Raw genomic sequence first — 27,033 nt, forward strand, 5'->3', positions numbered from 1 at the left:
TAGTTATTTCTGAGTCTGCCAAGATGCAAGATATTTTGGGGGGGTCACAGTGTATCGTATAAAAAATAACACAGTAGAATTCACTACTCAAAACCAACATAAGAACATAAATTTTTCATACAGTGGTTTTAAATGATTCAAGTTGCTAAGCCTAATATTTGGGGACGTACATGCAAATCTGATATTTTCCATTTTAATTTGGATTTTGTTCTACTTTCTACCTCTTAAGTGAAAAGAATAAAACCCAACCAAATAAAAACTACATCTGTCACTTCTCAGAATTAAAGATTGCAAAGTCACTAATGAGAGTTACACACTGATAGCAGAATAGTAAACTTTAACTTCAAGGTGAATTTCCTCTTCTGAATTCTTTCTCTAGCTACATTGTATAACTGAAAAAAAGGTTGGGCAGGAAAACACAGCTGTGTCTTTTTATTAGAGGCAATCTATTTTTATTAAAATTATATGAAAAGAGAAGTAAAAGCTTCATGTCACCCAAGTAATTTCACTGGCCAGACTACAAGCTCATGAAAGTCAATCCTCCTGACAAAATTTTTAAAGCACCTTTTCATTTTGTTTAATTTGATTTTTATAAAGCCTTCCACCTATAAAATGTACAGGCAGTTTTTATTACTGAATCACAGTGATTTTTTTAAGTTAATGGATTATCAACAAATATGGCCATTAATTTATTTGAATAGGATTATGACTGTACATTTTTTCCTGGTGATAACATTTTGAGAAGTGCAAGCCTTCTAAATTAATTTCTTAATTAATAACTGAGAGAGAGGAAATGGTGTGCAGGTCTGTTAGATTTGATATTATCAACGTGTTGACAGATCTTGAGTGGCATTTACAACACGTTCCTGGAAAACTTTCCCCACATGACTCTTTTTTACTCAAAACAGAAAACTTGCTGAATTAGAATTGCACCTTTTGCAAACTGTATTGCAACTGGCATGAGTGTAGTTGGGAAACAAACAGGATCCTTCATGTGAACTGAACCGTTTGGGTCTTTGCAACACTAAAAAGACTGTACAGGGTCTGTATCTGATTTGCCCCTCAGGGATTAAGTATGTAAGAAGGATGAGGGGAGGTGCATGTATTACTTAACAGCCAAACCACTGGAAGAAGTCGTGTTTTGAAAATTATTGTTACTTGTTTTGTGCGTGTCTCTGGGTGTGGCAGGGGGGTCCAGGGGAAGTGTGCTGCTAGGTAATTCGAAGGGCTAGGTGATTAAGGATTTCAGGATCATACCCCAGGCTGCTGAATCTCAGCAGTTTGCACAGTTGTCATATGGATACACGAATGCTCACCTTCTCCTCAGAGAAGGTGTGTAATTAGTTATCTAATGAATGCATGTAAAGCACTTTGAAACCCTCAAATGAGAGATGATTCTGTTACTGTGAGTAGGTAAAAATGCAATTCTCTTCTCTTCACTGCTTCACTCTCTTTTGCAAGCTGCAATATTTATTGTGTGGACCATAAAATCTTTAAAACATCTGGTAAATCACAGTTAGTGATTTACAGTATAGTAAAGACTGTATAGTGCATACACATATTTCAGACCAAAATATTATCAACATATCATAGCCTGTGTGGAACTTAACATGCCAAAAAAGGTAATGCTTGTTGCATAGTTACAGCTAAGTAATTCTTCCTCATTTAAAAAAAAAACAACCGTGAGCTAAAGTGGAAGGGTTCAGAGTGCAATGAAATCTGGGCTCATCCAATGAATGGAGTGAATTTGAGTGTCAGATTCACCTCTGTGCTGGAACTGACATGAGACAAAGAAGAAATGCATTTGCAACACGGGATAATTTAGCAATACAGGATAAGGTTATCAGTGGTGGATACTTCAGGCTGCATGCCTACTTCTTGTCCTCTCTGGGTACAGCAAGGACTCAAAACCAACACAATAGATTCACTGAACTCCCATTATCTCTTGGCTGTCTTATACATTAATATGGATTTTTTTCCCCCACTTCAACTCTGCCTCTTGCTTATTCTAGAATGCATGCTATTTGCATATTGTATTTACAGCCTGAGTACTTAGTTTGAGAACATACATGTTTTTCTCAGGATAAATCTCAAAATGGGTGCATTACTACACAGAAAGATGATGGTTCCTACTGTGGGAAGAAAATGATTTATTATTTAGGAGTAGGACCCTTAAGAAAAGGTTTATTTATGAGTCAGATCTTCCAGAGTACAGCATAAGTTTCCATTTTCACAGCCATTATTCTCTCAGTGGTTTCTTAGTTGATATAGCTAACAGTTCAAGGTTCGTTGGTCGCCCTTTTCATTTTGGTGTGTTTTAATTATAATGTATGTAACATAATATTCAATTAAATAAGCAAACTTCTCCTTTGGCTGCTTTTCCCTTATCTTTTTTAGGCATTTGGATTTAGACTTTCAATCTTTACTCATTTCAGTAAGCCTTTTGTTCATACACAATGTCCAAATATGACTTAGAATGAGGTCTGAAGCTCAAATGAAGTCAATGAAAATACTTTGAGACATAAGTAAGAGTAACTTTTTGACACTGTGAGTAATGTTTGTATCTTCAGGTCCAAAACAGTATGATGGTTTGGTGGCAACTAACACATAATGGATATTATATCGCATTAAAAAGAGCGGTTGGATTTTACTGTCGTCTCTGCTAACTAATCATGTGTGAATTATGATTGTTATCTAAGTTCTTAGTTATAATATATATTCTGGCTTTGAGCAAGATAGATGCATTGGGTAGTTGGAACAAAAAGGACATTAAATTAGGGGTTACATAATCTTTAGAAAAAGATGCCTTGTTAGTCAGATGTAAAAGTGCTTAAGCCAGCTCAATTTCTCCTTTCAAGGCTGAAAGATCCCTATGCAGCTGCGCTTCTGCTTGTGTGCATGACCAACCTAGTTTTAGTTTTAAGATTTCAGGTTATAGCTAAAGACACTCCTAAGTTTCCTGTGCAATATTGGAATGGGAATATTAGATGTTTAGAGCGTACTTTGCATTGACAGAATCAGTCCTTCACAAAAAGAGTTGTAGATGTTTACCTTCTTGAAACCAAAACAGAAGGGCTGTTGTAGGGAAGAGAACAGTAATGTCAATGGTTATTATCTTCCATTCTACAAATGATGCAGGAGTGTTACTCCTCTGTATACAGGAACATTAGCTCTCTGATTATTAGTAATATATACCTGAATTACCTGTCAAAAGCTGATTATTGAATGGAAACCAATTCCTGTTCTTCAGAAGTAATTGCATTGCAATTAACCAAAGCTTTCCTCTTTCTCTCCACTGTGCTGTGACACCACGGTGGTGGTCTACAACTGATAAACCTAGATAACAGGACAAAAAATATTTTGCTTTTGAAAGACAAAACAGTTTTAAACAGCCACTGTGGAACAGTATACACTGCATTCTCAGGTGTTCAGACTGCACACATTGTGCTTTCTTGCTTTCTTGCAATTTGCAAATGATTGCTAACCCTTAGTGGCATCTCTTCAATGAGTGCCTGACAATTTGAATTTGAAGTACCTGCCCTCAACAAGTAGCTATTGGATTTCAGGGGGTATTAGAAAGTGAAGGCTGAGATTAACTTATTTTTATGTGAGTGTGCACATGTGTGTGTTTATTAGGGATTATAATGACTTGATTTTTTTCTCTCTCAGAGAAAGCTTGTGTTGAAATTGGAAAAAAAATCAAGGATGATTGGAGAATTATTTTTCAGCCCATATTAAATTCTTAGGAAGGACTGTGTTCCTTAGACAGCAGTCAGGTTCAATGGATTCAGCTTATATTTTGAAAATAAAAAGCTTGTTTGGAGTAAATAATGTTTTTAAACTACATGAGCAAGGTTAGAATAGTGCATCAAGGGCTAAAACGTGTTTTAAATGTAGAAATTATCACAGAAATAAAACCAGAACCCTCTAGAAAATAGGGAAATAAAATCTTACACTACTACAGCTGTGAGCTATCCTTGGAGTTGTACGTATTTGGGGCCTCTATACACTCTTCTTTGTTCTTAAGCCTGGAAAGATCCAGAGATTGAAACTGTCAGCTGTAGGTAAAGGGAAACAAAGTTTAACATCTGGTCTTCATGAAAAACAGCTTTCCTATAGCTTTCTCATTTAAACAAGAGTGCTTTTCATTAGGGAGCATATGGTCTTGTTAATGTGAGTATAGTCATGTGCTATTGTGCTCATTTTAACTACGTTCTCATGCCAAGGTCAAAATTAACATCTTTAAATCAAAGCCAATAGCCATCAGGCAGTCAGTAATGATCTTGGAGCAACCACAACAACAAGACAATCATTTGCTATATAATTAGTAAAACAATGTTACTATGTTCAAGTATTTTCACCTATTATGGAGTTGAGGAAAATAGGTATTCAAGGTTCTTAGAAAAGTTCTATATCTGACAGCTCCTGATTACAGACTTTTACTAAACTTGTTCATCTTTAGTCACTCCATATTCATTTTCTGTTGATGGTCTACCTGCAGTTCTTTGAAGGAAAAAAAAAAAAAACACAAACAAAAACCAAACAAAAAAAAAACGAACCAAAACACCAAAAATCCCAACAGCTATTGTATAACATATAAATGGTCCCTCTGGGGAGATTCACCATATCTGCTCCTGAAAGTAGGATACAAGTCTTGGCACACTCTTGTGGTTCTTCTTACAAAGTGTCTAATCAATGTGACGATGTTGATCACCATGCCAATAGTAACAAAGTACCAGAAAATTCACAACAGAAAATTGTGGGTCACAATACTGGTTCCTGGCTTATTGTCTTCAACTCCCCAGGTAGTGTGAAGTGTTAAAGTTGATGGAGTCAAAACTACAGAGGAAGCAAAACCAGGTCTATGCTGAATATCAAAATTATTGTTCCAATTTTAATTAGGTCTTTTGCATAACTATTCAGAAACATAACTTCTGATGATGGTAATGTCTTGTATGAGAGAATAGTTGCTTCTAATTGCTTTGTTAGTATGGAGAAAAGAGCTGTGAGGCAAGAGCTGTTAGAGCAGGTGTGGCTGGAGGTTAAATGCATTTCAGTGGATTCTGATGGAGAAGATGAGCAACCCATAAACTCAGCATGCAGACACAGTTGGATATAGATGGTCATACACCATGTATGCACACCTACAGGAAACTATATTTGCAAAACTAATTTTGCTGGAAGGCTATAATTCTATAACAAGAAAAGTCATATTGAATGTGTACAAAATTATTTCAGTTCCTGACTTTGACATTCCATCGAGAAAGATATTCTATGAGTGATGAGGTTACAGTCATGCTTTTATGTGAAAAGTGGCATTTGAGCTAAAGCAACTGCTAATGCTTTGTGTAGATATTCCATTTTCATATCTAGAGTAACCAGCACATGCAGTGTTAAAATATTTAAAATTTACATAAGAACTTGAAATATGAAAGAGAGCCTGAATCTGCTCTTCAAGAAGTTGGTGGGCACTACTCATGTTGCTGGAGCCATAGTGGTTTGGTGGATTATAGAAAATTAAATGAGAGACTTACTTGGCTGTAAATAGCTCCCAGCCAGCATGGTTGTAGGCTGAGGATCATGAGAATTATGCATACTTCAAAGACGCAGTTCAAGCAATGCACAGGTTTCTAGCAGTGGCAACAGTATTACCCAGCATATGGTATTCAGTTGTATGTTACAGAAGGTTTTTTAATGTTTTTGTTACACCCTGTTAAAATAAACATCCTTTACAAGGAAGGCAAGATAGTAGAGCTGTGAATTAAAATCAAGTTTCACTTTACCTATAAAATAACTTTAAGATTTGGTTTTCAGTGTTTGCTTCATCTAAAGGATTTTATTTGAACTGAAATTCAAATGAAATTAGAGATCTGTACATATTCTGCTGTAAAAAAAAACAATTAATTGATTGAGTTTGCAGCACGGCAAATTATCAGGAAAAAAGAAAAAGCAGACAAGGAAAGAAAAAGGTAGTAGTGAATGAAGTGTGCGTTCATATTTTGACATGCATGGACATTATTTCTGTTTGAGTTTGAAATCCTTCCTGCAACTCTACCAAGATTCTCCTTGTGTTCGAACAAGACTTTGAGATGCCAACACCACACTGCATGTATACTGCATCTATATGTGAGAGGCCTGAACCTAACATCTCAATAGTCTCGTTTATGTCCATCTCAGCACCTGGTGTTTCAGTGTGTTAACGTTTGCTACCATGATCTCAGTCTTTAGCTACCCCTTGTGCTGCTGTGTGTTCTATTTTGTGCCGAGTTAAAGGAATGCGATGACTTCCATTTGACTTTGTGAAAGTACTGGAGAAAATGTTGCAGATGATAGGCCAAACAAAAAGGAGATAAAAACACAGGATATTAGATTTCACAGACTACTGAGTCTATCATCATAATCAACATCAAAGAAAGGAAAAAAATCTTCTTGGATTTTTAGTAGGGTAGTGACACTTTGAAACAGGGCTGCATCTATCACTAGATCTCTGCAATACGGTTTGTGTTTTGAAGTGAATGCTGAGAAGATGAGGCCCGTTCTGTCAAGCCTCCATTCTGATGACTGATACTATCATGGGTTCACGTGGGTGTGTATGTACATGCAGATGTACGCTCGTGTCTTATTAAATCTCAGATTTACACTGCTCTGCTGCTGGCAGCATTGACCCAAAGAGGCCTAAACTTGCTGATAGCACAAAAAGAGAAGCAAACACACATTACTAAGCAACTAGTGAGTCTTCAAAGTATGAACTTAGAAAAGCTATCTTAGAGGATCAAAAAATACAGTCTCTGTCATTTGGCTCAAATGCTCAAAAAGTGTGCTATGTCTCTTTTTGTAAACAAAAGGTGAAGTTTGATTGATAGACTTCTGATATACCTCTGTGAAAGTACATTCTCTTTGCAGGTTGGGATCTGATCCAAAGTTCACACTTTGGCTTTATATCAATATTTTTGACTTTAGTAAATGCTGTAGGAAAACCCCTTTGACTTAGGTTTTTGAGTGGTACTACTATGGACTGCAAAATTTAGACATAAAAAACTTCTTCCAGTTCTTTCATGAACATGAATAAATATTACTTTCAAAATCATGTTCAGTTGCATTGAATTCATATTTAATTTTAAAAAATCTTAATTAGTGCTGTCCCAAGTATTTATTGACACCTGGCCAAAAAGACTTTTAAACTGATTTAAAACACTGTTGATAATTTTAGGCTACACAAATTTTGTAATAAAGAAGTTGTGCCTCTGGAATTGTTTCATATTAGCATAAAGGAGAAACTGGACAAGTTATTCTTGCAAAGCTCTTACTTGAATGAATATTCAATAATGGTTAATAATTAAGGATATGAGTCAGATCTTAATTTAAATGAATACTCCTGAACTTTTTTTTTTTTCCTGGACAAATTCTAACAGTGAAAGGATAATTAATTTGGGGGAAGTGTTCTTTTTTCAATTTTTTTTTTTTTTTTTTGTCCCCACTCTTTGGACATTACTGGCACAAGCAGTTTTGCTGCTTTCTACAAAAATTGTTTCTTCTCAATTCATAAAACATAACACAGTGCTATTTTAAAACCAGATTTTACATTATCACAGCTTGATATTTTATACACTGATATTAAGCTTCAGAAAAACAAGTGGCTGTTGTAAGCAACACAGTAATCCTCCCTTACCTTATTCTCTATTTTTTTCTGAACATCAACCCATGACTCAGTCAAAAGAAGATTGCCTTGTGTAGGAATAGTTTAAGAAGAAAATCCCTATTTACACTGCTTCACCAGTGGTAGCGGTTTTTTAAAAATTTAGCATGGAATCATTAACTTCTATATTTTTTCACCATCATGTTAGTTAAATTGGCTAAGCTTTAATTTTAATTAACCTAGTGGCTGTAAGGAGAAGAACCTGACAGACCTAAGTCTAAATAAGGACTGCCATTTGTGGTAAGACTGATGTAGATCAGAGTTCTCCTTCACTTTGAAGAAAATGCATTGCTATCTGAATTTGCTAGTAGTACTATTTGTAAATTAGTTTTCATGAGTAAAATTTGATAACTGAGGCTGCCATAAGCATGCATTATGGGGCATGGGGTTTTTTTCATAAAAATTTGCAAACGTTAGTGTATTGCCTTCTCTGCTTCTGCTTTACCAGCTCAAATGCTAACTTGTCCCAGTGCTGTCAGAGACATTCAGAGTTGTCTGAACTAAGACACGTCAGCAGTTTTTGTCATAATAAAGTGTTACCACGATAGGATATGCATCTGGCATGTAGCCTGAAGGAATCACAAATCTAAAGTGGATGGTAAACAAAAGTAAACGTGAGATGCCAATACCCGTTTCTGATCGCATACTTAGGAAATCCTCTAGAAATCAAAGCGTCAAAGTCATTTCAGTCCCTAGGCAAGTCTGGTATTTGTATCACTAGAAACATCAATTTCCTATAGAGGAGCTATTGGCTTTTGTGAAACAGGCTGAGGAACTAATCAACATACCGTCTCAGTGGAACATGCAAAAGTGATGTCTTTGTTTCCTCTGTCACAAGCTAGTACGTTTTTCACAAGGATATAGTTAACAGGGTGAATTTTTATAAGCCTGTTGTGGCCAGTATTTTCTACAGAAGCTGGAATTTTTAACATCGCTACCATTGATCACAGGCAATTGAAATCCTGCCCCATCCTATATCCTGAAAGAGATGGAGCCATGTCTGTACCTGGATGGTAGAACTCCAGCTGCCACCTTCCTGTTACAACATCTGGATATCACTGACTGAGAAGATGACATTCTTTTCTTTGGCTTGTTAGTGAGTGCTTGCTTCTGTGTGGTGCTAAAGGCCAATGTATACCTGGAAGTGCAAATTTTTGGATGAGACATAAAAAGATTCTTTAAAGTATCTTACCCTAGATTTTCTTACAGAGTAGGCAATTGAAACCTGTTCTTCTGGCTAAATGCTAACATTACTAATGTTTTTATTTTTTTGGTTTTCCTCTAGAAGGTCTACCTGGATTGTCAGTGGTTAGTACTGTGGTAAAGATGCTATGTCATTTGTGGCTCTGAACTCTTGACTAATCCTTGACTTTGTGCTGTAAAAGCTGCATTTCAACTTGAAGTGGCTGTTTAACAGTAATGGTTGAAGGTATATATAACATAGATCTGTACATAAAATGCTTTGGGCAAATATCACAGCTAGTATGATTAAATTTTATATACATTAATAAATATTAAGAATGAATAGTACTTTTATTCATTCATATTTACAGCTAAGTGTCATTGGAAAGAGGCTTAAGGAACAAGACACTTTAGAGATTAAACAATAGGATAAGTAATACTTCATAAGAAGGTAGTGAGTCTAACTCTAACTCAAATATATAGCTACTTTACTACCAGACTGTTGTTTTGTGACCTGCATGAAATGAATGTGATGTTTTCAAAGTTTGGTGCCTACACCCCAGTAGAACACCAGATTTCACTAACTGGGCTCTACTTTTGGCACAGCCAAATGGCAGCATGGCTTTGCTTGTAAATGGCTGACCTATTTTCTTGACATCCATAGTAGCTTCCTCCAGATCCAAGGAGGACTTGGAGTACTCCACATGGTTTTGTTTGGGGCTGCACTTTGCAGTGCTGCCATTTAATAGGTGTTGAGTTAGTGAATAAACTCTTGAATGTCTGAGCAAATCATCACGCCTTCCATTGGCTCCAAATGTCTATAGGATTTTAAAAATTATACTACTGAATATATTCTACTTCATAATTTCCTTTCCTTTTACCTTTATTAGTCATTTTAACAGTGGCAATTGCAACTAAATACTTTGTTTCCTGTTTGTACCAAAGTTCTGTCTGTAATCTGCTCAAAGGCTCTGGTGTGATACATTTGACATTTACCTGTGACTCTCATCAAGTCCCAAACTTGTTCCAAATTTACACCCTTATGCTTTTTTTTTTTTTAAATTCCTCTTCTCAGACCTTGGTGCAAAGAGTAATTGGCAGGGTTTATTGGTCTTCTGCACTAGTACTTACGTCGTTCAGTTTCCCAAATAGCTTTATTCCTCCTCTTGGCATGAGACAATCTAGAGTGTGTTCCCTTGGCCCTTCATACAAAAGCATGGAACAGCACCAACAGCAGATGACGTGGTGATAGCCAGTTTGGCATCAGACGAGGCAACATCAGGAGCCTCAGCAAGAGCAGAGCGCTTTTTGTGGCAGTACCCTCTTGCTGCATCACAAAGACAACATGCTCTCGGCTTTCTTGTGCAAGGGAGGTTCTTCTGGTTTGATTAATTCTGATTCAACTTCTTTCCATGGAAGTTCTTATTTAACGAAGGGAAAGAGGATAAATCTATTTCTTCTGCCTTCCTTCAAAATGTATTTGAGTGTTGCTATGCAGATTTCTATTGCAGAAGTACTTTGTAAATGGATCCCACACAGTTCTCTATACAGACCAACCACAGTAAATGAAATTAATAAAATAGAACAGTACAAAAACAGAAATTGGAGATGAAAATGACAGTATAAAATACTTAGTGCTTTCTTTTAATGCAAGAAAGTATTTCAGTATTTTTTCCAAGCCTCTTAAAATGTGCTAAGTGAAACAACCCATGGCACTTCCCTAGTCAGATTGTTCTGTGATTTAATAGATCTCACTCAGGAAATATTTATTTGATATTCACTTTACATTTTCATCCTTGATTTTACCATAAGCACTGCTTTTAGCAGTTAATGAGGTTCCTATGTGGACTGTAACCTTTTAAAAATTAAAGTCTTTGTCTCAGTCTTTTTAGAAAAATCATTTTATTACAGAAAAATTGTGATGGAGTACTAGGTTGGATCAAGTTCCTATTGCAATGAATTCATATGATTCAGAAAAATAATAAAGGCTGCTGAAGAAAGTATTCCATCAATTTGGTTAAAACAGTCAGTATTTTTTTAAAAAATCAAATAATTTGTTGCATATTATTGTTATGTTATGAATTATTCATACAGTGATGTCTTCGCTCTTTCACCAACTCTAGATATTTTACCTGGAATATTCTTCAAAACAGTTTCCAACAATTCTTCTTCCATATAATAAGCATACCTTCATATTAGTTAAACAGCTCTGATCCAAATGAGCAATTGCTGAAATGCCTTCGATATATTGTCTCCCAGTTCAGTCTCAAATCACTTCCACCTATAATTAATCACAGACCTATGGCAAATGTTTCTGGTCACCATGCAATTCAGACAAATGGGATTGAGCAGTATAGTAGGAATGAGTGGTTTTGATTGTATCTGAGATTCTTTCACTATTAATAAAATTAGGAATAAAAGTCTGCCATTGATTCCCTGTATGTGCTTGTATTACTCTACAGAACTTCTACTACTAATAAAAAAGAAATTCCTTATCATTTCATTTGTAAGCAGAAGACATTGGCTATGTAGAATAAGTCAGCAAACGAGAAAAATATGGTATTATGTACTTTTTACAAAGTCATTTCTCTTACTGTTTTACTGTAATATTCCTTCATTCTAGCTCAGATATAAATTGAGTAAGGTCCCATCAGAGAATTTATAAGAAAAAACTATGTAAGTCATTATAACAGAATCAAAGTTTACTGTGAGTGAGAATAAATGAATTCTATCCTACCATTCCTATAATTTCTAAAACATTACTCAAGTTGTGAAGGAGGTCGTCTCTTCTCTTACAATACAAAAAGTAGGTTGCCACCTGTGTCTCGCAACATATCTGTAAATAACAGATTGCACCAATTATGTTAGTGTTTTGCTGCCGTGCATTAAAATGAAATGCAGCAGTGGGTATGATTTATATCAGAATGCAGTGTTTTGGTTTCTAAAGCTGATAAGCAGAGAAGCATGAATTATTAAACTGAGTAGCAGCTTTACAGGAAGCCGAGTAATCACGATTTGCTTGCACAAAACAAGAAAGCTGTGACTAATTTCTTATAACGATGTTTGCCTAACAAAATGGTACATTTAAAGGTCAGCTTAATAGTGGAAATATGATTTCAAGGGAAAGAGTACCTTTGCTTTGTTGTGTAATTCAACTGGCACATACACATTAGAGTATTGAGTTTCGAGCAAAGTAATGCAGAATCTTACCATTACTTCAGATAGGACCTTAAAAAAAAAAGAAAGAGTTCTTTATCATTTATTATAAAGCAAAAAATAAATAAAAATGCAACAGTTTTGAGAGGGTGGCATTGCAAAGACAATAAGGATTCAGTTCACATAGAAGTCCTTGAGCGTGTCTTTAAAAGTTCAGTTTATAAATCACAGGAGGTCAGGATTGACTTCTGGTACCTCAGTTTTCTAGATAGGCTGAAATTCACTTTAAAGTGTATCTGCATTTTTCCCTGTGCTTCTGCCCCTCCCCTTTGTTTCCAGTTCATCAGAAGGCAAAAAGCAGAGATGAGTATATGTGAAAAGGTTTTTTTCTACAAAACTAGAACTAAAAAAGAAAAGTCTTTTGTTAAGACAGATGTTTTGTCTTTAACACAGTTTCTATGGTTACAAAATTCTCTGTACCTTCTGTACCAAACCAATATCAACTGTGAAAGTCTCAAAATTAGAGTACTTGACTGAAAGGAAATAGCACAGAAACATGCCTAGGGGTGTTTCTAGAGCTACAATTTTAGGTGAATAATTTCTCAAGGTTGACAAAATTAGCATGAAAACTTTAGGTACAGTAAGCAAGGCAAACAAGGGGGGAGGAATAAAATTCAGGGACTCTGTATTTGCTGTAAGATGTTCACTTTTGTCCTGTATTTCATTCTATAAGAATGCAGAGGGTTACCTTATGAAAGCAATGAAGGTCATGGTTATTGGATCTAAGACAATATGGGTCAATCAGGAAAGTCTCTCCATTTTTGTAAAACTAGTAGTAGCCTGGTCTGTATTTTCATGCTGATCCCTGGGAAAGAAATTGTCTTCCCCTACTTCTTCAGGGTTTCTTTACTACTGTTTTACTGCCTGGGAGCAGTAGGATTTCACCTAGTTTTCTCTGTGCTGTTCCCTTCAACATTTTATCTTTGTGAGCATCCCCACTGCTGATGTCTCTCCCTGGAAATACTCTTGTTGAATTTCTCCTGGTTAGGAATGGTTTTTTCCTTCTCTTATCTAATCTCAGCATGCTCTTTTTTAGCATGGGGGTCATTTCATCAGTTGTAAGACATCTTTAGTCAGCCTTTAATAAGAACTCTTCTTTCTATATTACCATCTCTTAAGTTTTCCTTCAGTGCTATCATTGTTTTCCCTTACTCCTTTGTTTTCTCTAAGCAGAATATGTTCCGTTCCTTTTTGCTTTACTCGTATATCAAGAGCCTGAAGTTCCAAAAGAAAGAGAGTACAAAGAAATTCATATCTGAGACACTCAGAACTATTTCAGCACTTTTCACAGACTGCAAACAGTCTCGTTATTTAATGATGACAGCCCCAATTCTCTTTCTGATGGCCTTTCAGTACTTTGAACATTTGCATCAACTGTTTGCAAATCTTCAGAAACAGACTTAAAATATTTACAAGGCTTTGAGTGTTTTACATTTACTGTCACCTTGTAACATTATTGATCTTGGATGTGGGTGCTTGCCTTGATTTAGCAACACTTAAAATATTTAAGTCCTGTAGTTTGTTTTGAGAATAACAAAATGAAAGAAAGAGTCATAGAGGAATAAAGAGTAAACTAGCATGTTTCTAAAGAAAAATAACTTAGCTCATACAGTGTAATAAAGGATCTCAGATAACTCCCACTGGAGAAGCCTTTAGAAAGACTTCTTGGGGAGATAAATTGAGGGGCAGAGAATGAAGAAAGGATACTTTATGAAAGCAGAAATTCTCTTCCAATAAGCAATGAACCAGAGATGTAAAATATAAAGAATGCTAAAAACCCTTCTTGAAGTAGTTGTGCTTTCATTAAAGCACACATAATGTTTAGATATCGTAGTGATAGGCTTTCCTTATTGGTATTATTACTGCTCCTAGTCTATATTTATATACTAAGGATAAGATCGTTGCCTGTGAAATATCTGCCAGACAGACACACAGGTCAGCTGTGCAGTGCTGTCTGTATATGAGACACACCAGGTACTAAATCTGGGAACAGTTTATGCACTAAGCCCTTTATAACTTGCAGAACAGGGTAGATGAGGCTGTGTCAAGTACCTTTGCCCAAAAGTTCCTTTGCTCTAAACCCTGACAAGTAAGGTACCAGCTGCTTCTCATTTCATTAAGAATATAGGAATAAAGGCCTCTCTGGACTGAATCACACCTGAAATGTTTCATTTCAATACCTATATGGTTTTTAATATTGGGTGTCCCTGCATAATTTGGAACATAAAACCATTTCTGAACACACCGGAGCAACCGAGCTGAACAAATACAAACAATCTCCCGCCCTTCTCCTTTTGTGTCATGTATAGGCCTGGGGAAAAAGTGGTCACTGCAAACAGGCAACTGCTAGAATAGGCCTTGCGGCCTATTTAATCTATGTTACCGTAACACTTGTCCAGTTACACGATTTTTAATTATTATAAAATCATATGGGATATAAGAAACAGAAGTTCAACATTCTAGTGCTTAAATCATTGGTTTATTTTTTGTTACATGTGATTGTACCTGTGATGTTTTTCCCTTTATTTTCTTCCGAATTTGGAAAGCTTTGAGCTTATTCCCATCAAAAAACACAAAAATCTTGGAAGTGGCAAAAATTTTCATCAGATAACTCTTCCCCAATTTGATTTGTCAATCTATCTTCTCACAATACACGTGAATCTCTTAGAAAGAGATTGTAATATAAAGTATCTGGTAAAAAAACAGGCTATATTACTATACACTTAGGTAAAATGTATGACTTTTCTGTTAGCTTGTAGTCAGCTGTTCTTCTTCTAGTGTCCATAAATGGTGAACTGTATCAACTACACGTATCTACATTTTTTATTATAATGTGCTCAGCATATCCTTAAAACTAATAAGACTGCTTTAAGAACATAGCTAGCTTAAAGTGATTCCTACTGCTTTTAGAATGCGCTAAGCAATTTGAAATTAGCTTCTACTAATATAGATATAACAGAGACCACTTATACCAAAACTACCAGTTTTAAGTTAGAATAAATACACATATATATATGTGTGTGTATATATGTATATATATATATATATGTTTACTTCAGTTTAGCAAAATATGAGACTATGGTAAAAACTATACAGTTTCTGCATACCAAAAAGAGTAAAGACAAAATGGTATCAATTAACTTATGTGAATACAGTCAGTACAAACACAGGAAATACAACCCATATTCCAAAATTACAAAAGTTCAAATTTCTGCCATTTTATATTAAGACAGTACCTGGGTGGGTAAAATACTTGAATTTGATTCATGACAAATTATTTTCAATCCTTACTCTGAAATAAAATAAATGGAGTTGGCTTTAAATACTTAAGATGGTGTCCTAGCTCCCGAACTGTTAAATATTTCTGTGTCTGTCTAACTCCTGGCCATCTTCTAAGAAAAATTCCCTGCTTAACTGGCATATTCCTGTTAGAGCTTTTAAGCATTTTTCTTGCTGTACTAGCATTATTCTTATCCTTATCCTCATTCTCTATGAAAACATCTGTTGGACAACTGCTTGAGTTAGTTATGCCATCTCAAAATTATTTTGGGATAGCTACATCTTAATGCAAAGAAAAATAATCAGTTAACAATACAAGACAGAAGATAATAGACAATATGTTGGAGTAAAGCTGCATAATTGTGTGCTAGCAAAATACTTAAGTAACATCTGTATAATGAAATTATAGTCTGAAATTCAGTGGTTTATTTTGTTAGCAATTTACTATAATTTGTTGCCAAACTAATGATTGAAGTACTTGCCCCTTGAAGCCAATGAGAATTATTTTTTTTGTAATAAAACTATTATTGTACTCAATACATTCATATATTTTGTAAAGTAGTCCTTGTATCTATGATTTTTACAATTGATGAAGTATTACAGGGCTTTTAGAAAAATAAAATTTATTTCTGAGTTTTGTTAATAATCCTTAATTTTCGTTTTAATAAGGATGTTTTTCACTGAGCAATTATTTTGAATGAACACTTCTCCACAGGTTTTAGCTTATGAACCTGTTCTAGTATCACTACCAATGTTCATCTGATTCAAAGCAGTGCTGTACAGAAAGATTGCTCAAACCCATACTTGAAGCATGGTGTGCACTTAAGTGTTTGTGTTTTGAGCTAGAATGCAGAATTAGATAGTTGAAATAGAAACAGTGAGCTTTCCCAAACTACACATCAAATCTTCTCTATAACAGTAAATTCAGCCTAGTAAAAGGCATTTTATATTAATCCCTCAAATACATTTCAGTGGATCATCAGAAAAGTAAGCAGAGCATGATCAGTGTTGAACAGAAAATGTTAGGACCAAAACACTCATTTCTCCTACTTCCTGAAATGAAAATCATAGAGTAGGAGGAAAAAAAAAAAGTAAAAAGAAAAGGCACTACACTTAGTACAATCAACATCCCAAAAGTGTTTTTCCATCTATCAATCTACTAATACAGCCTAGCAGAAAGTAGTCAGATTCATGTTTCCAAGTGTTCCTAAACAAGCAGGTTTGACTAAACTTTTGCTACAACAAGTTTATTAATTTCAGAGTGGTGACGTATCAATTAAAACTAATCCATGTTCGAAGCAGGAAGAGCTGAAACTTCTTTCATCTTCAGGAAGGGCATGCATGAATTGGTAATTACAAAGCATTGCTCAGCTCCTCCATTTATTTTCATCTTGTGAGGAGGTTAATAGCCATCCTTGGGACACCAGCTGCTCTCTATTGATCAAAGGGATGCCGGGGGCTGGCAGTTCTGCTGGAGGACTAAGGGCAAGGCAGGGGGTGAAGACCCAACACCACCTTTGGACTCAGGCAAGGGGAGGAGAAAAGAGCCCTGGTTTGTACACCTGATCCTCCCAAGCTCTCCCCTCGCTCCCCATTTGGTTGGACGCGCTTGTTACCCTTAGCTCAGCTGGTTGCCTACACCTAAGGCCAATAGGTTGTGCTATTTTAAAGAACTGCAATTTAATTTCATTTGAATGTCTCTCCCCTATCGCACCTCAACAAACAGCAAGGCTATCTTTCAGTAAAGATTATTGTCATTAGTGTGCCGTGAGTCATGGAATGTCGTTTTGGAGAGCCATTTTGCATTTCAGATCTCTACTGTCTCTTACTACATCGGATTCATGCATCTCTCCATTTCATTTTAGCTTTAAATGTGACATTTCCATATCTTTGTCTTCTGTTCAAAGTCTCCCCATAGTCAGAAATAGATGGTAAAGTACAGAGAGGTGGGTTTTAAATTTTTTTTTATTGTTTCTTTTTAACCATTTCTTTTCAAATGTGACTATAAGATTGAATATCCTGGGTGATACATTAAGCGATCAAGCTACAGTTCAGTCTGCCATTTGTGTTTCTCCAGACTCCTGAAAAGATATGTAAAAAATTGTTCTTCATTGTCTTCATAGCACCTGGATTTTAACTCTGTTCTCAACTGCAGTGAAGATAGTAACATTGGACCCAATAATTTAAGAATTATTTAAAAACAATTTTCACACTTCCAGAGTATTGAAATTACTAATGGTTTACAGTTGATGGTAATAATATAGACACAAGATTTGAAAATTTCTCTTTACATTTACATATAGAGAAAATCCCACATGGCTTCAGTGTACTTCAGATTTTAATACTGAGCTTTCTATATTTATATTCAGTAAGTCACACAAAATAATGTTTTGAATATTTTTCCAAATTTCCCAGTCAGTATTTCTTAGTTGCAGTTCAGCTGCTGAGATTGAGCACCACATAATCCTTTATATGTTCCCAAAGTAGAATTTAACATAGTACTTATTCTGATGGTTGAAATGTATCTTTCAAAGTTCATCTATCTCAATATTTTAGTTCATGACTGGGAAAAAATATATGGAAAGAATAATGTATAAGTTAACTTGCTACACTGTTCACAAAATATTATTTTTAAATTCTTATAGTAAGTTTTCACAGGTGAAAATTATATAGCATTATTCCAGTCATGGTATGAAAAGAACACTTCTAGGCACTGTGAAAACTGTTATCTATTACTTCAACTGAAACAGAATAATTTTCGAAATGTGATTACTGAATATTTTCTGCAAGCTGCTTACAGTGCAAATTACTTACAGAAATTATCTGGCAGGATAGAAAAGTATATAGTTTGCTTCATAAGATGAGAAATGATCATAATTAGCAGAATAAGTAAAAATAATTAGAATTACACTTTTCAAGATTAGTCCAATCTTTCTCTCTCCTAAAGCAACTCTTCTTTTTTTTTTTTTTTTCTCTCTTTTGAGGTGTTCTTGAATAAAAACTGAAGACAGAGTAAGTACTTCAGAATTACATCATAAGGAATTTTTAAGAAAAATAGTAGTCCTTACTGGAGTCAGAAATAAATGGGTATCTACCTAGCAGTGCAGAAACATTCAAACTAGCTCTGTGTTGACCTGTCTCCTGGACAACAAATGAAGTAGGAGAGGCAGGCAGATTGAGTGTGTATTCTAGGGGCCAAACAAGGAGCTAATGAATCTTCCTAATTACAGGGCAGTGATTTATCCGAGCTAATATGCCCCAATCTTCAGTCCTCGTACACCTATGCTCACATTAAATCCAACACATTTGCACAGAGCTTCACTGTACCATTTGTATCGCAGGATCCCAGGACAATTCAATTTGGAAGGGACCTTCCGAGGTCTCTAGTCCAACCTCTGGGTCAAAACATGATGGACTGTGAGGCTGTTCCATGTTACTCAGGGATTTATCTGGTCTAGTCTTGAAAACCTCCAATGATGAAGTTGAACCAGCTGTGTCAATGCTATCTCCTGTACCAGGCTTTTGGAGAAAAGGAACTGAATTTCAGGTTTACCTGGAATGGAAAAAAACACCAAGATGAGAAGGGTGGAAGGGTTGATGATAGTCATTATCATAGGCTGTTTATTAAAATCTGACTTATTGGCTTATTGCAAAAATGCCACATGATTCTAAGAGATCTGTGTCATTACATATCTTTCAGGAACTGAATCTTAATAGTAAATCTGAAAGGAAACAAAATAACATCAGAATTTTGTTTGAGTATTCTGTACCAGTTTAAAAATACCAACCGTATTCTTAGATTTCTAAGTTAGGTCTGAATGCTGATGGTCTGATCTACACCAATGAACAAGAGCTCTTCTGGGATTTCCAGAGGTCAGAGAGAGTGTAAAAGTGAAACATTTCATGAGATAATTTTCCTTTAAATATACACTGATGATACCTCTCCCTTGATCTCAACTGGTGAATGTCCATATTGTGAAACCTAACATGTAATAAGAGCTTAAAATAAAGTCGTCCAAAATTAGTCAGTTGGGAATACTGAAGTTTTGCAAGATTCATTTTTTCCTGCAAATTACTGTTGCTCCATTAAAGCCTGTATTCCTGTGAAAATTCCTTTTAGTCAGAAGGTATTTTTGTGGAGTTAAAAATCTTGGGGACTAACATACGATTTCCCATGAAATCATCAACACTAGAAACGCTCCTCTTTCTTCCATGGCATATAAGAGCATCCATGTAAAGCAGTATAATAGATAGTGGGTATCTGAAATATATCTGGTTTTCTGCTTATGAATAATCATATCATAAGCTGTAACATAGCTTTTGTTTATGTCTTTTAAATGACTCTTAGCTGTGACAGGAAACTTAGTAATAGGAAAGACTAATTTTGTTTCCTATGTTCTGGTCATATACAATTCACTAGAGGCACAATATAATCTTGTTAGCCTTCCTCATGCCAAGAGTTTTCTCTTGTTGTGTTGATGACTTCCAGCATGTTTCACGTAAATTTTATTTTCTTTTATCTAGTATTCTTTCTTCTTGGAAATAAAAAGACAAATGAGATAATTATGTATAATTTTGTTTTTATCATTATCTGTATTACATTACGGTACATCCCTGGGCAATACAAGTACTTAAGTTGTGTGGATAATATCACAATGGACTTTCCTGGGTGAAGTGTATTTATATGTGTATATATATATATATAAAAACATATAATTTTCATTGTGATTAGCTACAGCATTACAGTCTAATGGTTAGACCAGGGAAATCTGAGACACAGGACTCCTGCTTTCTGTTAAAACTGGGCAAACCACAAATCAGCACACAACTGATTTGGTACATTTAGACTTTTGCTTCCCTTGTAGTACCTGGGAAAGACTTCATTATTTCATCTCCTATTAAACACAGCGATTAACAAATATTTTGTACAAAGCTGTTCCTATGAGCTGAATGAACTAACTGCAGAGAAGTAGTCTGTGAATAATTTTCTTTGGCTATGTCTCTGGCAACTTTAATATACGTAGTGTGTTTATTGGGTGTCTGGGTGCTATTATTTCTTTTCTTTGTTTAACTCAGAAATTACGTTAAAATCTTGCCTCTCTTTACAAAGTTATTAATTATTCAGACTAATATATGTATCCTAAGCAAGCTATCCACATGAAACTAAATGTCACTGAAATCCTGAAATTGTTCATTAATGTTTGACACATTAAAAAAAATTTTTTTAGAAAAAAAATCAAAGCCTAATAAAAGGAATGGATACTGCATAGGGATCTGGAGCTTAGATATAGAATGCCATGATCTTTTTGTACAGTTTGCATTCTGGACCATATCACTAATGACGTGATCCAGAATTTGAATTTTGGTAAACTGTTGGATTTGAAAAATTTGAAGCATTTTATTCACCATAAGAATAGAATTTTGAAGTACAGGTGAAACTATTCGTAGAATTAAGCTGAATTTGCCAAATAATTTCAGCCTTAAAAAAAAATTGCATAACTATAAAAGCAACGTTGAAAAAATTAGCATGTTGCAAAATTAGTTGTTATTTGCTACCCTTTTGTTTCAGGTCATTTCTTAAAAGCCAAAGAAATGAGTAGTTATATCACAAATTTTAAAGATGAATAAAATCTAATGCACTTAATTCAATAGATCTTGAATGCTCAATAAAAATGGCTGAAGACACAAGGGATATTTATTGGATATCCCTAAAGGGGTTTGCAAGTTGTCCTTCTCCAAAGTAGGTATCATTCCACAATATAAAAATGTATATAGTGCTTAAAATATTCATTAGGTTTCAGAAGTAAGCTAAGAAAAGTAATGACTCTAATATGCAGTGATAAGGTGCTCACACTGAATAAATGTGATTTTGGTTCAACTCTCCTGTTTCTCAGCATTAGTGGGCTTTGACTTGTCATACTTGTACAGCAGTTCTTTCTGCCTTCTTGTGTCAAAATTAGACCCACACCCCATGAGCGCAGTACCGTACCAAACACAAGCAATAGACTGCTAGACCGGATCCAAACAATGTAGATATGCTACCCATTTTGTAATGATAAGCTAATAATTACATATGTATGTGACACCAGTGCATATCCAGTTTTGAATAAAGGTGCTTGCCCAACGACTAGATTTTGCTGCCGATTTAAATATGTCTAAAGACAGCTTGGCCTATGCTATTAGTTATGGGTACCTTTGACACGTTGTTACACAATTCTAAAGAAAATCAAATTATGTGACCCCTATACAACAGTATGCTTCCCACCAATACAAGGTCCTTTTTCTTTTCAACATCTGTAAGGGTGCAGCTTTCTAATACACAGCTAAAGGCTTCATAAGCACAGCTGAGCCATGGATATCCCCTTGTTATAAGAATTACTTCTGTTATGCTTTAAAACCTCTAAAGCCATCTGTGTTTTTATCTGTGGGGCCTCTGGTATCATCCTGTGCTCTACTTTCAGGGCTTCTGCTATAATCATGGAGCCCAGTACAATTTCATGATAGTTTACCCTGATAACTTAGAAGAAATAGTAAGTTATACAGAGATATGTGTACACATAATTATATCTTTCTATATTAAATAATATATATGAAATATGAGTTTGTGTTTTACATACATAACGCTTTTGCAAGTACACTTTCATTAATATCTATCTAAACTTTTTTGATTTTGTTCACATTAAAACAGTCTGGCAGTTTTGAGATATTAGCTCATTGTTTCTTTGCCTTTTATTTCAAGCACTGAGTAGTGATACTTTTCTGTGTGCTATTGCCTAAATATTTCTAGCTAAGTAATTTTTTTCAAGTCAAACATTTTATCAGCCCAAAATACAATGTTTAACTTTTTCATTTGTGCAGGAAGAAAACCAGCCAAGGTGAGCAATGAGATTCATATTTTATAATTTAATGATGGTCATGTTTGAGGTTTACAATGAATATACCAGTCACATAAGTTTGATTTTGTTGGTGCGCTTACCAATTAATTTTTCATGAGGCTCCTTCATGAACAACTGCAATGACTTTGTCATGGACTACATTTCTACATTTTTCAATTTGGCCAAAGCAAAGAATCTTTACCCTACAGTTTAAAATTAAATGAGTTCAGAGGTAATTAATTTTGAAAGTTTTTTTCATAAATAAGAATTACTAAATATTTTTAATAACATTTATAAAGATAAATTACAAAGAACACATTCTAGTGCTGTAAAGCCTTTTGAGGGAATTTGGGGGTTGGGGAGTAATAGAGCCTGTAAATATACATTAGAGGTTCTTTCTGCATTAGTTACCAGCTAAAATCTTCTCACGGATTTTTCAGTAGGAGGAAATTGTAGGTGTATGATCATCCAGACTTTTGATCACACTGAAAAATTCTGCTATGGGAGGCAAGCTGAAGACGTACATTGTAATGCTACAGAAATGATAAGGAGAGTAAAAGGAGATTTTTTTTTTTCTACATTCCCTTGGAGCAGATTCTGGCTATTGATTGTAATTACTGCATTTAAGAGAGCACAGAACCTGGTTTTGCTACTGCCCATTATTTCAATGATCATGCACTTCTTGGCATGGCAAAGCAGATATGCACCTTCTTCTGACAGAGGCACTTTGTCTTCCTGATTATTCATATATGTTGGACTTCATCTGAAAATACATTATCACATGCATATACATGTTCCTGAGAACAGCTTCGGAAAGGAATAGGAAAGCAGAGTATTCTGTTATGAAGAAGAGAGTTTGGGGAAACAATTTGAAAGTCTATTTCAAAGAGACAAAATTTATAAAAATATTGCTGCTTTTTACAAATCTTCAGTTCTTAGATCCTCATGATGATAGCAACACTATATTAATTAGAAGTTGTTCAGCTCTAATTTTTCTCTTTCATAGAGAAAAGCTGGTATGTTTGTATCACTTGAATTTTGATGATAAAAATTCCCATTGTGCGGACTTTTTCCCTTTGTTTTTCATCTTGCTGCCTTTTGGGGAATATATTAATATGTGAAGCAGTGGGATTAAGCCAGCTGTTTTCTGTCTTTTGACTTTCTGCTAGCCTTCAAGCCATAGAGTCCACAGAACTGCAGGTTCTCGTAGGAGAATAAGGCCAGTACTCAGGATGAAGGATGATGGGTGTCCCTGCACCGCTCCCGTGAGGAACTGACCTTCGCACTGGTGAAACCTGAATCAGTGAGAAATCCCTCTCTCATCTTTCATTAAAATTACCCATCATGGCCACAGCGTGGCTGAGATATTGGACAGTTAAGTGAATCACAAAATGGTCTTTTTTCATGAATATGTGCAAGCTCTCCCATGTCTAGTTTTTACAAATAGTAGCTGTGTAGGAACGGAGGCAAAGGAAATGTGTATGTGTGTGAGGGGGAGAACAATGCATAATGTATGGTTATTTTTCCTTTCTCTCTCACATGGCATTTCTGTTCTTAAATAGCTCGGCTGTAATATTAGCAATTACATGAATCATGCTACATGATTTTAACCTTCTCTGTTGTTATATAACAATAGATTAGAAGTTTTAGAAATCGCTTTCATTATGGCTGTGAAACTGTTCAATTATTCAAATTTTTTTTTAAGAGCAAACTATTTTCTGAGTGTTCTTTCTATTGCTTTCAGCAAATTATCCCAGCAAATCTATCTGTCATACTCTGGCACTTCTACATCTTAACAGTAATGCAATTAGAGCTTGTTACCTTTTTTTTTATTTTGTGTTATATTTATACCTTGTTCCCTAAGCATCCACCCCATGGACTTCCACATAAGCAGTGCCTGCTTCCAGTATTTGCAGGAGTTATTTGTTTCTCCTTTCATGTCTGGGAAAATGCGTACCGTGTAAAGTCAATGGGAAAAAAATTTAAGCAGTAAAAAAGCCTACCATGTTAAGCCAATACTACTAAAGCCAATGGCAAAAAAAAATTTACTGAATTTAGTGATACAAATACAATCCCTAAATGTAACTGTGATATTGATGAATTACTTCACATAAAATAGACATAGAAAGGTCAGCAATCAGTAGTGAGACTTCATTGCTGTAGAGGAAACTTCTGGGGAAAAAAAAGTAAATTTTTCCTCTATACAAACACCTCTATTTGATTAGATAGCATTTTGATATAGTGAATTTTAGACTTCCAATCTAAGGAAGTCATGAGCCCCTGTATTCATGTAGATATGTGCCTTAATAGAGTTGGGAATAGAAGAAGAAGAAGTTCTACAATTACATGAGTTCTAAATACTGCTGGAAGCTTGCATGAATTTCTTGCCTCTGTTTTCAATTGCATATTAACATTAATGTCATAATGGCAAAATAAGGGGTAAAGGATTTGCATATTTGTATTTAGGAGAATAAAAAAAAATACCAAAATCCTTCAAACTGGATTTTGAAACTAGAGCTGGGCTGACTGAAAAATTCCAAAGGAATAAATAAACACCTATATCAAAAACCTTAAAATCTTAAGGAACTAAAAAAAATAGCCTCAGAAGGCTGCTGAGTGAGATTGCACTGCAGTTTGGGATTTACATCTGAAATTCTGATAGCTTTTTATCTGATAATATTCTGTCAGGTTTGCTTGTTTCTTTCCTGGTGCTGCAGAAAATTGCATTCTTTTCAGTACTTTCAAGTGTCATGGCCACTTGTGTTCCAAACTGCAAGTGCCCTTTCTAGGATGGCTGCAGCAACTCCTTCAGATATTTTAAATTAATTTAAATTTATTTAGATTAAACTGAAGAAGGGTAGATTTAGATTGTATATGAGGAAGATATTTTTTATGAGGATGGTAAGACACTGAAAGAGGTTGCCCAGAGAGGCTGTGGCTGCCCCATCCCTGGCAGTGTTCCAGGCCAGGTTGGATGGGGCTTGGAGCAACCTGGTCTAGTGGAAGGTGTCCCTGCCCATGGCAGGGGGGTTGGAACTAGATGGTCTTTGAGTTTCCCTTCCAATCTGAACCTTTCTACGGTTCTGTGATTTTACATATGTAAAATGCTTTGAGAACTTGTTTTGGGAAATGAAAAGTGTTGCCTAAATTCACTGTAACAGACTGATTTTTATAGCTAGCAGAACTGCAGAATAATGCCTTTTTCTTTTTTTTCTTTTTTTTTTCTTTTTTCTTTTTTTTTTTTTTTTGTGAGGAAGTCCTTGGATATTCCATTCTTTCTCTCCTTTGCTTTATCCAGAGAATTTAGAAAATCATATGAGTGTTCTTTCTTCTTTTTTCTCTACGAGAAGGTCTAGATATTAATTTACCTCATTCCAAGTTGATCATTAATTAACACTGGACTGATGAGCTCAAGAGAAAAGAGACATGGGAGTAATAAGACAGATAGTTGTGCTGCCTTGCAGCTCAGAATTATGAGCTCAATGCCTAAACTTCTGCTCTGAACTGTCTCTAGGCTTTGATTAAATGCATATGCTATTCACTTGCTTGCTTTTCTGTAATACCTTCTTGAAAAACTGAGCCTTTGTTTCAGAAAAATCTTTTCTTCTGACAAAATATTCTCCTTTTCCTTCTTTACATAATAAGCACTTGTCTGCAGATCTGTGCCAGTGACATCCATCACCCCGCGAGGACGAGGGCAAGGGCAGGGTGAGGACCTCCGCATAAAGCAGCTCGCGGGGAACGAGGGTCAGTCCTGGCGGAGATTCCGGCAGTGCTGCCTTCCCAGGACCACCAGCTCCACTCTCAGCTGGCCACTCTGAGTCTCGGCAGCCAAACCTTCAGGAGAACAAGGATGCACCCATGGCCCTGGCAGTCACTATAAAGTCTGGATTTAGCTGGATCTCTTCAGTGTGGATATGTTTGAAAATGGATGGCTCCCAGTTATTTTTGCTGAGTGCCAGGGATGAAGAGAGCCAGCACCTCCTCTGAGCAGGTGAATTCTAGCTCTCCCTTCTCAGCGTGTCGTCCATATCCATGAACTACATCTGTTTTAAAACCCTAGTCCTTCATCGCCCCTTCTTGTTCCCCTCAAGTTGAACAATTCTTCTTTCTATGATGAAAGAAGAGACAAGAGTCACAAAGTTAGGTTTGGCATTTGACATTGGTACTGACTCTGTGTCCTCACATTGCGGATAATAATACTAGATAAACTAAATACTAGATAAACTACTTAATTACTCATGAACAATAAAGCTTTCTCCTGGAGCTTCACCCCCTATCAATTGCTTATAGTCACATCTATTCACACTAGTCTGTGTGAAATAGACAGTTACAATAATTATCCAAAACACAGGAAGCATATTTCCTTTTTAAATGAGTATTTCATAATTTAACAGTACTCTAAAAATGAATTTAACACTCAGGAAAAGTGTTGACAGCCTTGGAAATTGACTTATGTCTTTATCTACAGAGGCTACATCACTAGCAGAAGTACAAGCTTCCGTCATAATTCTTTAAAAATAAGCCAGCTGAATTATTTGCTCTGCTCCCTTACTGGGTCTTTAATTAGGAAATGATACAGGAAGAAAGTTTATGCAGCTAAAGCTTCATGAAATAGGAAAGCAGAGATGGAGGGGAGAAGGAAAGATGAGTGAGAACCCTTTCTTCTTTAATTATTAGATTTCATAATTGTTTATGCTAATATCTGTGGGTTTATGAATATACAAACAAGACAATGAAATAGCTTGTTGCAAGACACAACTTAATTAATTTTAATTATTTTTT

This window comes from Buteo buteo, chromosome 6, assembly GCF_964188355.1.
Source record: "Buteo buteo chromosome 6, bButBut1.hap1.1, whole genome shotgun sequence".
In the NCBI taxonomy this organism is placed as follows: Eukaryota; Metazoa; Chordata; class Aves; order Accipitriformes; family Accipitridae; genus Buteo; species Buteo buteo.